Below are 12,425 nucleotides of genomic sequence, written 5' to 3' on the forward strand. Positions count from 1 at the left end.
ATCCCAGCACTTTGGGAGGCTGAAACGGGAGGATAGCTTGAGGCCAGGAGTTCGAGACCAGTCTGGGCAACATAGTGAGACCACATCTCTACAAAAAATTAAAAATTGGCCAGCCATGGTGGCATGCACCTGCAGTCCCAGCTACTTGGGAGGCTGAGGTGGGAGGATCACCAGAGCCCAGGAGTTCGAGGCTGCAGTGAACTATGATCATGCCACTGCACTCTTGCCTGAGCTACAGAGAGAGATCCTGCCTCTAAAAAAATTTTTTTTAATTTTTAAAAAAGAATATAGTTGGCCCTTATGGTATTTATTTTCATAATTGTCTTCATGATAAATAATAGGGGCTTTCCATATTTGCTAATAATATAAAGTTTCCTTTATACAGAAACAGGTTTAGTTTAAACAAAAAAAAAATGGGAGCAGAAAGTCCATTTAAAATATAAAGAAAACAGAGCACAGATGGCATAAAACTTGGAGCAGACTGGAGTTTGGGAGACTGGGTTCTCTGGTTAAGACATAGGCTCCCTATCCCAGAGCCTGGGCTTGAATTCTAGTTCTGACACTTGTAGACTCTGTGATCTCGGACAAGTCACTTGCCCTCTCTGAGCCTTGGTTCTTTCTCTGTAAAGGAAAGGAAAATAATAGCACCTCCCCCCTATGGTTATCTCTGAGGATTCAATGCAATAATGCTGGGGAAACACTCAGCACAGTGCCAGGCACCTAAAGGAGTCCATAGATTCATTCACTTGGTCAGAATTCATTGAACTGTCCTGAGTTTGTGGCGTTTGCTTGAAAAGCAGCAAAGCATGGAGGTTCTCAGAGCAGGTTCAAATCCAAACCCACCACTTGCTGGCTCTCTGGGAAAGTTGTCCCACCTCTCTGAGCCTCAGCTTGCCCATCTGTAAAAGGGGAACATTGATATCCCTTTGAAGCTCCCGCAGGAGGTGGAGAGCCATCCTCTGGGACCCCACAGTGCCCACGTGCCCTGCACCTGACTGCCATGCTCTGTCCCTGCCTCTAAGCCTCAGCAAATGGAGCCTCATCCTGCCTTCACTATCCCTCTCACAGCACTTTAGCCAGACTCAGCTACTGGTTCCTTGAACCACCCCAGGGCCTTTGCACATACTGTTCCTTCAGCCTGAGATGTCCTCCTGCTTCTACCTGGATAACTGCTATTCCTCCCTGAAAAATCAGCTGGGCGCCCTCCCCTCCCCTCAGGAAGCATCCCCTGAGGCCAGGTCAAGCTTGGCATTCCTGAGTTCCCCCAGGCCCCAGTTCTCTGACATGGAGCAGTCATGAATGTAATTATTTATTTATTCATTTATTTTTGAGACAAGGTCTTGCTCTGTTGCCCAGGCTGGAGTGCAGTGGCGTCAGCCTCAGTGCAACCTCCAACTCCTGGGCTCCAGCGATCCTCCTGCCTCAGCCTCCCAAAGTACTGGGATTACAGGCGTGAGCCACCATGCCCAGCCGGTTTAAAGACAGTATTATGCTCTGCCCCGTCCACCCTCTGGGTCACGAGCGTCTGCTTCCTCTGTTCAGCATGCTGACACACGCACCCCTCCCCAGAGGAGACCGCGCACACGTGAAACACAATCACGGCGTGTGATCCAAAGGCCTGAGATCTGCCTCCGCGCACCCAACATGCAAATGGGGGAACAGCATTGCCGCTGGCTACTCCCCTGTCCCGACTCAGTTACGGCCTCTGGGCTAACAACTGCATCCGGTTGTTGCGTAAGCTACATGAATTAACATATGTGGGAAGCCCTTGGCACAGCGCCAGGCAGAGCATACGTGCTCGATGCAAGGCGGAAGAAGCGTCTCCTAGTAGGACACGGCCCTTCAGACCAGGGCTAGGACTCGGGAGAGACAAGCCAGGTGCCTGCGGTGCGATCTGTAAGGAGGCGCTCGCGCGGAGCGGTGCACCTGCAGCCCGGGCCTGTGCCCCAGAGGAGTCCCGGGCTCTGCGCGCCCTCTGCTGGCCACTCTTCAGAATGACAGCCCTTCCCTCCCTGTTCCCAGGGATCCCTGAGCCTCACCCCAGAGCTGGCCAGGAGGGCACCTCAACAGCTTCACGGGACAGGTCCTGCCTCTTCCCCTCTGGGAGCTGCGGTTTCTTTACCTGTAAGCTGGGGTAGGAGAGTCTGCCTCTCAATATGCATGGCAAAGAAGAGGCTCTCCTCACCAGGCGCGGTGGCTCATGCCTGTAATCCTAGCACCCTGGAAGGCCGAGGCGGGAGGATCACTTGAGGTCAGGAGTTCGAGACCAGCCTGAGCAAGAGCTAGAGACCCCGCCCCCCATCTCTACTAAAAATAGAAAAAACAGGTGGCATGCATCTGTAGTCCCAGCTACTTGGGATCATTGAGCCCAGGAGTTCGAGGTTGCTGTGAGCTATGATAACGCCCCTGCCTGCACTCTAGCTCAGGCAACAGAGTGAGATTCTGTCTCAATCAATCAATCAATCAATAAAATAGGGCACAGATGGGGAAGGTGGAGGGCTGGAGTGTGTTTTAATTTTCAATAGGTGGGCCTTGTGGGCCTCCTAGAGACCTTGGCTTGCACTGCGAATGAGGTGGGAGCTATGGAGGATTCCAAGAATGGGAGGGACACTGCCTGACTTAGGTTCTCAGGGGACCCCTCTGGCTCCACGAGGAGGCTGGACTGTCAGGAACAGGGTGGAGGCCGGGAACCCAGGGAGGAGGTGACTTGGGGTCCGGATCATGGTGGCTGGGCCTGGTGGGGGCAGTGGAGGTGGGGAGACTGAGTCAGAGCCTGGACATATCCTGAAGGTGGAGCCCACAGGATTAGCCGGTAGATGGGGCAGGGGAGGGTGACCCCTGAGCGCCTGGGGTGGGTGGAGCTGCCCTTGAGCCCGGGAAGGCTGCGGGCAGAATAGGTTTCAGGTCCATTCTGAGTTGCCTGGAGCGTGGATGTGGTGGCGTTTGGATTTATCCAAATAAAACCGCTCGCGTTGACTGGCACACCGTGAGCCATGGGCGACCCGGCGATCGCTGCTGTCGCCGCCGTGCGGTTATGATAATGCTGGAATTACCATCACACCAGCGCTGGAGGGACCTTTTCTAACCCTGGGCACCTGGGCGTGGGGCTACTGCAATGTCTCATGGCGCCACCAGGGGGCGCCGGCGCCAGGGCCGCACACGGACGCGCCCGCCCGGCCGCCGGGACCTGCTCCTCCGCCGAGCGGCTGTCCTGGGCGGGGCAGGACGTCGAGTGGCGTCTGGGCCTCCAAGCACAATGTCTGTAGCATCCCTCCCTCCCTCCAGTGTGACCACCAAAACGTCTTCAGACGCTGCCACGTATCCCCTGGAGGGAAACCGCCCCCTGCCCCGGCACCTGCCCGGCCACGCTCATTTGCTGCGCCCACCGCGTGCGGGGCCTGGACCCCCCGGGCTCACAGAGGCGGACAAGCGCAGCGCATGCTGCTACCGGCGGGATCGGGCCCCCAAAGTTGGCCCCCAGGTGGCCGCCAGGGGGCCATTCGAGACACCAAGAGTCAAGTTCATCCACCTCGGGGTTCAATCTAGCTAGCTAGTAGGCCTTCCCAATGGGTCACAGTAGCTCTCTGAGCCTCAGTTTCCCCACATGTAGAATGAGGTAGGAGTCCGTTTTGGAGCCAGGACCCAGGATGAGGTTTGGGATCCAGCCATGGCAACACCACTGTCTCCCCCCGCCCCAGGAGCTCACAGGCCCGGACAACCGGCACCTGCGGTGCGCACGGTGCACACGTGAGCTCTCCACACCCATCGCCTGACCTGCCGATAATTTCACCCGTCTCTCTCACTTATCATCGGTCCCCAGCTGGACAGCGTGAGCTTCCCAAGGGCAGACGTCAACGTCGCTCGCTGCTGAATCTTCAGTGCCCGGGGGCTCCGTCCAGGTGGACGAATACATGCCCGGCTTCCATTTTTGCGTCCGTATGATCGGTTCCCCACAAGGCAGCCCGTGGCGGGATCCCGCGGAAACCTGCATCAGATTATGCCCCTGGGAACTCTCCTCACGCGGGGAAACGGCCAAAGTTCTCCGCAGGCCCTGCGTGATCCGCCCCCCAATCTCCACCCCTTCCCCACTCACCGTGCGCCAGACAGAGCAGCCTCCGGGGCTTCGCACTCGGGGCCTATTCCTGCACTCGCTGCTCCTTCTGTTGGGACCCCCTGCCCCCAGATGGCAGTGTGGGTCCTCCCTTTCACCCAGGTTTCTGCTCAGACATCACTGCCTCGGAGAGACCCTGTCCCAGACACTCCCACCCAATCGCCTGACTATCTTGACGGCACATATCACTAGCGGAAAGGATCTTGTCGACATACTAACTTCTTTGCTGTCTGTCCCCCACACACGGCAGACAAACCCCTGCCCTCTTGGAGCCCCCTTCTACTGAGCCAGATGGTGCAGGGCCTCTGTGAAGAGGGGACATGTGAGCTGTGCCTAGAAGGATGGAAGCCGCTGGTCCTGGGAGAAAGTGAGGACCGTCTTTCCCGGCAGAAGGAACAGCCAGTGCAAAGGCCTGGGGGCTGCTCAACCCCAAAGCTGCCCAGCATCCTCCCACTGGGCACAGCTGCTGGTGAGAGCCCTGAGTCATCCGGAAGCCGTGTGCTGTGGACAGGGGCTGGGCGAGTCCTGGCCACACAAAGGCCCATTGATGGCAGGAAGGGAAGGGCCCAGGGCAGCCCAAGTGGGCGGCTCCCCCTTGTCAGCTCCCAGGAAGCTCTGGGTGGGAACAGCGGAGAGGCCGGAGCTTCCCAGGACACTCGAGTTTCCCTGGGGCTGGGGAGGAAAACGCAGGCGGCCTGGTCAGGCGGGTGAGGCTTTTGAGGTCCCACAGCCCCGCCCCCTGCTGGCTGAGTGACCTTGGCACATCATGCCCCTCTCTGAGCCTCAGTTCGCTCATCTGTACAACAGGGTGAAAAATAGAACCAACCTTCCAGGGGTGGTGTGAGGCCGCATGGGGAGAGGAGTTGGAACCAGGCATGACCCAGCAGGTGTTTAATAGCAGATGGCAGTCATCTGTGGTGGCTGGCTGTGATGGGGCCAGCTATTGTGGGTGGCTGTGGTGGCCAGTTGTAGTGGCAGCTGTGGTGGCCAGCTACCATGGTACCAAGCATGAAAACCAGCGGGTGGGCACGGCTGGGTTCCCGGCTCGGACAGACCCGGGTCTGACTCGGATCTCCTGCTCTCTAGCTTGGGGCAGGTGCGAGCTCCTCTGTCCGTGTCTCCCTGGGAGGTGACAAGGGCGACTAACGCTTGTGAAGCACCATTACTGTGCACCTGGTGCCAGGTGTCGGGAAGAGCCAAGCACAAAACAGACCTAGTCCCCGCCGCGTGCAGCTCCCATTGCTGAGACAGACAAGAAACAAACAGGCCAACAAATACCATTCTCCAGACAATGCCAAGTGCCATGGAGAAAACAAAAGTGGCGTGCAAGCGTGACGAGGTGGGTGTCAGCAGGGGCCTCTCTGAGGAGGTGGCTGTGGGGGGAGGGTTGAGGGAACAGCCACGGGATGAGCTGGGGACAGCTCTGTGAGAGGGAGGTGTGTGCGGCAGGAGGCCCGGTGGCCGGAGTAGGGAAAGCAAAGGGGAGGGCAGAGGAGGTCACACGGAGGTGGGCAGGCCAGACCCTCAGGGCCCTGAGGGGGAGGGCACAGGACTTTCTTCCAAGTGTGGTGGGAGCCTCTGGACAGCTTTAGCGGGGCAGTGGCTTGATCTTAGCTACATTTTAAATCCTCCTACCACAGCACTTAGCCATTGTCATTCCCATTTCATAGATGAGAAAACTGAGGCTCCAGAGGTTGAAAGATTTATCTAAGGTCACATAGCTGCTGAGAGACAGAGCCAGGATCCAGCCCCAGCCCGTCTAGCTCTGGGACCTGCAGGGATGTAGGGGACTGAAAGATGCCAGCTGGACCCAGCACAGGGTCCCCATCTTCTAAGCCCTGCCCTGCAACCTCTAGGTGACACTGGGTGTGGGCAGGTATAAAGGACCTGAACCGTGGGACAGAGGGACATGGCCGGGTCCTGATCAGCAGGTTCTGCTGAGTCACCAGGCCAGGCCCCGGGCTAACCTCTAGCAGCAGGGAGTCGCCCCAGGGCCTGTCCTTGGCATCTTGCCCCACAGCCGCCAAGCACATCCACACCCTTTCTGCTCCCCAGGCACTTCCGCCACTGACACCAGGGCTGGATGCCCCACAGGAGCCAGAGTGACGAACCACCAGATCTGCCCTCCCCCCTTTGCTGTAAGGCCTCGGGCAAGCCCCCTGCCCTCTTGGGCCAGCAGTGCACCTGCTGTCCAGCCCAAGCCGCAGTCCGTGGTGCCCCTCCCTTTGTGTTGGGTGGGGTCCGGGCCAGTTGCTGATACTGGGTCCAGGCTAGAAGGCAGAAGGGTGGGACAGATAAGGGCAGCAGTGGGGAGCCCCGTGGGCCCCCAGGCCCAGACTCCTGTGGGTCTGTCCTATCAGAACCCGCCAAGGCTGCCCTATCAGAACCTCAGGGTCCCGCCCAGATAACAGGAGCCAGGGGGAGGGAGACTCCTCCGGCAGAACTCTGATCCTACAAGCCAGCTAGCTAGACGAGAGAGTGAGCAAGCAGCATTTATTAAACACTCAGTATGTGCTGGGCGTACTACAGCTATTATCTCATTTAATCTTCTTAACAACTGATGATGATGATGATGAAGATGAAAAATGATGATTCTCATTTTGCAGATGAGGAAACTAAGGCCTAGAGCGGTAAAGTCCTTGCTCAGGGCCCCCAACCCAGGAAGTGGCAGAGCCAGGATCAAATCCAGGTCTGTCTCATCCCAGACCCCCTTGGGCTGGACCTGGAAGCCCCTCAGACCCTAAAGATCTCATTCCCCGCCCCTTAAAAGTGCAGTGCTCTGGACCAAGCCCTGAGGGGCCACCCAGGACTGGCTGGGAACCCGAGAGTAAGGCAAGGTTGGTCAGTGCAGCAAGGTGAGTCTGTTGAGGCCTAGTGGCCTCCTGGGGACAGTCCAGGACAATCACACACTAAAGGTTGTCAGCTATCAAAACTGCCTCCATGCTGGAGCCTGCTCTGTCCTGCGGACCTCACCCCACAAGTTGTCTGGGGCCCATGTGGCCCATTTTAGAGATGCAAAAACTGAGGCTCAGAAAGTCCCTGTGACATCCCCGAGGTCCCGCAGGGAGTGAGCACACAATTGGTGATACTGGAACCCAGCTGCCTCCCCTGTGCAGCCCGGCTGTCCCTCTCCCAGGACCTCCTGTGTGAAAAAACACCGTGCCGTCCCTCGACCTCATCACCTGCCAGCAAATGCCCACTTCCTCCAGCCCCTCCCACACGAAATTTCTGGTAGAAGTTGCGCACACGCCCAATGTGCTTCCACGGCTCCACCCCTCCTGGGCGTCCTCAACCAGGCTTCCATCCTCGGTGCCACCAAACGGCTCTTGATGTCACGATCCCCACTGCCAAGTCCAATCGTGGCAAGCCACGCTTATGGTCACCTCTCAGCAACGTCCACCACTGCCGACCACCCTCTCCTGCCCAAACGTCCTTCTCAAAACAGCCTTGGGTCCAGGCACAGGGGCTCTGCATCCCCACCTGTCACCCTCCCCGCCGGCGGCTCCTCGTCCGTGGCTGAAACAAGCATGTGCTCTGTTAAGTCTCAGACTCCCAGCCGCATCCTTGACCTCTCTCCTGGGCTCTGGGCTTGAATATCTAATAATCTGCTTGAAACATCCTAAAAAGATTTTCCCAAAGACTCATCCCCATCCCCAGTCTTTGCTCCTCAGTGACGCCACCCGCAGCTCAAGCCCCAAAGTGAGGCGGCTTTCTCCATTCCTCCATTTCCTTCAGCCCCACTGCCCCCTCCCTGGGCCAGGCCACCACCGCCCTTGCCACGGACTCCTTGCTGGGTTCTCTGCTCACATGTGTTCCCTCAGCAGCCAGAGGGAACTTCTAGGAATATAAATCAAACACACTGCTGAAAATCTGCCAGTGGCCTCTGGGTGCCCTTCCAGAAACTCCGAAGTTCTCACCTTGGCCTATGTCTATATTTCTCCTACTTTCCCTCCTCCCTTCCTCTTCAGCCACACCGACTGCCTTTCACTCTCTCCAACAAGCCAAGTGCTTTCCTGCCTCAGGGCCTTTGCACTTGCTGCTTCTTCTGTCTATAATTCTGCTCCCTCAGCTCTTCCCAAAACTGCCTCTTTGCCTTCTTTTAAGCCTCAGCTCAATCATCACCTCCTTAGACCCTGCCTGGTCACTTTCAATCTGATCATCTTGTTTATTTCCTTTATGACTCTTAGCATGTCTGGAGCTCACTTATTTGTTGAGTCGTCGATTGTCCATCCGCCCTTCCTCCCCAGAATGCTGGGTCCCTGCGGCAGGGATTTCTATCTGTCTTGTTCATGGCTGTAAATGGAAACCATGTACACACGGCACAATATCTGGCACAGAGTAGATGCCCAGTAAATATTGGATGGATGGATGGATGGATGGCCATGCACCCAGATAAATGAACCTAAACTACACTTTTAATCACACCACTCTCCCACTCAAGAACCTACCTTGGCTCCCCACTGCCTATCTAATGGACAGCAAACTCTCCCTTGGGACATTCAAAGCTTCCTGAACTGGTCCCAAAAGGGGGACTCACTGCACCCCCCGAAGATAAACAAGTCATTCCTACTGATGCATTAGGAATTGGATTAGGAAGTGGATCAGTTAGCCATCTGTCTCCCTGACCTGGTCATCAGCCATTTGAAGGCAGGGTCATTTTTCATCTCTGTATCCCAGCATTGAGCCCCTGGTCAGCACATGAGGATGTTTGATGCATGAATACATGAGTGAGGGAGGGAGAGAGGGAGTAAAAGCAGCCCCACACGGCCCAAGAAACCAGCAAGTGAGACGGCCCGGAAGCAGGAAGCTTCAGGCCCGGGGCACTGACCTTGTCAGATTTAGACTACAAAAAAAGTTTCACTGTTTCGGGTCACTGCTCCTGGCCAAGATTTTGAAAATATGTAAAGCTGGGGCTCTGTAGTGACAGGGAAATGCTGAAACTTACCAGAAACCAGACTGGCAGTGTCTCTCCGCAGCGGCTGATTTGAATGACAGTGAGCTGACCCTCCAATGCCAAGAGAGCTGCACCGTGTCAGACTAAAAATAAAAAACCCGCTCGCACGCAATCTCAACCAAAGCCACAGAGCCCACGGCACTGACAGTGACAGTTCTTGAGATCTCCCGTCCTGCTGACACACCGCTGGCCCTTGCAGACCTCAGGCCCTTCCGGTGTGACTCTCTTCTTGGTTTGCAGGTGGGATGGGGAGAAGCTGGGGTCACCTCAGCTCCGCCAGCAGCGGTGACCTTGGGTGGGCCTGTCTCTGAGTCACTGTGTCTGGAGGGTGGACTTGGCACAGAGCGCCGCATTCTGTTTGTGTGGCTCTGCGGTCGCCGTCTTTGGTTGGCTTCAGTGGGAAGCAGACTCAGAGCGAGAGCTTTGCGTGCAGGTGGTGTGCGGGGCGCCTGCGAGGGGGAGACGGCAGCAGCACGGGGGTGGGGGGCGTGGGTGCGGCGCTGGGGTGCAGGGGCTGAGCGCTGAAGCTGGGACGGTCCTTCTGAGCTGTGCACATTGGGGCAAAGAGATGGGGTCTTTAGACCCCCGTGTCAAGCAGACATTGGATGTGGCTGCTCCTGTGGAGGGGACATAGGAGGCTTCGGTGAGGTCGTTCTCTCTGGCTGAAGGCGAATCCTGAAGAGGGATCTGGGGACAAACCAGTGTCCGCTGCAGTCCGGACCTCCACCACCTGGAGCCAACCTGTCACCCCTCACTTGGACGCTGCCTTAGGCTCTTCACTGGGGCCTCAGCTTCCGCCCACACACGGAGTCCAAGCTCCACCAGCGGCCGAGAGCCAGAGGGGCCCTGTCAATGCATAAATCAGGTCCCTTCGCTCTGCCGCTCAAAACCCTCCAACGGCCTCTCGGAACAAAACACACTCGATAAAATCCCGTGTAACCCCCACCTCTCCCTCCACTGTGCTTCAGCCTTCTCTCTCTTTTCTTTTCTTGTATTTTCTTTTTTTTGAGACAGAGTCTCACTCTGTCACCCTGGGTAGAGTGCAATGATGTCGTCATAGCTCACTGCCGCCTCCAACTCCTGGTTCAAGCGATCCTCCTGCCTCAGCCTCCCGAGTAGCTGGGACTGCAGGCGCCCGCCATGACACCTGGCTAATTTTTCTATTTTTAGTAGAGATGGGGTCTCACACTTGCTCAAACTCCTGAGCTCAAGCAATCCTCCCGCCTCAGCCTCCCAGAGTGCTAGGATTATAGTAAAACTTTATTTATTATACAAAATCAGGCAGCTGGGCAGTTTGTCAACCCGTGAGTTAGGCTAAAACTCAATAGAAATATGAACAGCGAAGGGAGGAGATTACAGAACAAGGAATGAACCCAGGAAAAAAATATGACAGTGTGTACTAGCCGGTTCCTCAGTTCATCCCCATGCAACACGTAATAGCAACAGCGCGGAAGGAAACCAAACCCCCCACCATGAGAAGAACAGCCGAACAAGCCAGGCTCTGTCAACACAAGGGACAAGGAAGTGACTGTGAAGGGTGACATTATGCAGGAACACGGAACACTGCTGAGTGGAGAAAGGGCGCGATAATTACACCATTAACCTGCACATTCTTTGATCCTGGGACATGGCTGAAGAGCGGGGACTGGAGACCTGGGGCAATGGGGACACTACGTTTTTGTGTGTCATTCTGCCTGCACAGATGGTCAAAACCAGGATGGAAGCAAAACAGTTAGAACTGAAAGGAGCTGTGGGCAATTTTAGCTGCACCCTCTTCCCTCCTGACACCATATATACTATGAAGTGCTGCTTTTGTCTTTTTTTTTTTTGTCTTTCTTCCCCACTGGGACATGGACAAGGACTCTGTTTTGTTCCCTGTTCAATGCCCAGCACCTAGTCCAGGACTTGGCACACTGGAAGACCTAAGGTATGCTATAGGTGCTCAGATATTTGCTGAGTGAATGAAAGAATGAACCCTCTCAATTTCAGACGTAAAGAACCAAATGAGACCGAATAACGCAGGTGGAGAGAACCAGACGTCCTTAGGCTGAATGCTGCTCAGGAGCTAGATGCCCTCGCCACAGTCACATCTCTCTGATCCTGTCTTCTCATTTGGAGAAGGGAGGTGACACTACTTTCACTGTGAAGAGTAAACGCAGCAACATATGAGAGCTACAGAGCACAACAGGCGGTCAGTCGTGGAGGCTCTCTCATCACGGTGGCTTCCCTGCAAGCACCGGGTGTACATAAATCCAAGGTGCTCTCACCAGGAAAGCCTTGTTCTTAAGACAACCCACAAGAGAAGTAACTGGGTGCCAACACTGCCAGCTTAGCTGGCGGCAAGGCCACTGACATTTCTGTTGAAAGAATAATCTTAATGGAGCAAAATTCAAAATAACACCGCAAAATAAAAGATTGGTTTGCCCATCATGGAGGGATTTTTTTCTTTTTTCACACTATTTTTGCTTATAAATCCACTGACTGATAAAAATGTAGTTGCAGAGTCATCGTTGGTCACGGCTGGAATGAACGGTCCAAGTCCCTCTCAGCAGGAAGAATTTGGCAATTCTAGAGGTAAGACTTAATATCATAAAGATGCTAAGTCTTCCCAAATTATTAATTCAGTGTAATGTCAGTCATGATCCTAAATAGGTTTTTAAATAAAACTTGACAAAATAAATCTCACTGGATTAAGAAAACATATAAAAATAGCCAAGAAAATGTTGATAATAAACAATAATGGATTACATAGGCATATTCACTCAGACAATTCAAACAGCTGTTCACTTAGGATTTATGGACTTTTCTGTATGTATACTACACTTCTATAAAAGCTTACACAGTTTGGGGAAGGATATGGAAAATGAGAGCAATTTGTCTTATGAAAACATACGCTAGGGCTATCGTAATTAAACCTGTGTAAGGCATCATAAGACAAATAGCTCAATGGAATGGAAGAATCTTGCTACAGAATTTAATATACGAGACATGGTATTTCAAACAAATGGGGAAATTATAGATTATTTAATAAATACTGTTGAGGCTGAGAGCAGTGGCACCCCTGTAATCTTAGCACTCTGGGACTGGAGGTGGGAAGATCACTTGAGGTCAGGAGTTCGAGACCAGCCTGAGCAAGAGTGAAACCCCAACTCTACAAAATATAGAAAAATTAGCCAGGCTGGTGGTGTGTATCTGTAGTCCCAACTACTTGGGAGGCTGAGGCAGGAGGATGGCTTGAGCCCAGGAATTTGAGGTTGCAGTGAGCTATGATATCATTGCACTCTAGCTGGGGGAACAGAGCAAGACTCTGTCTCAAAAAAAAAAAAAAAATACTGTTAAGACAATTAGCAATCCATTTGG

This window comes from Eulemur rufifrons, chromosome 20 (assembly GCF_041146395.1).
Source record: "Eulemur rufifrons isolate Redbay chromosome 20, OSU_ERuf_1, whole genome shotgun sequence".
Lineage (NCBI taxonomy): Eukaryota > Metazoa > Chordata > Mammalia > Primates > Lemuridae > Eulemur > Eulemur rufifrons.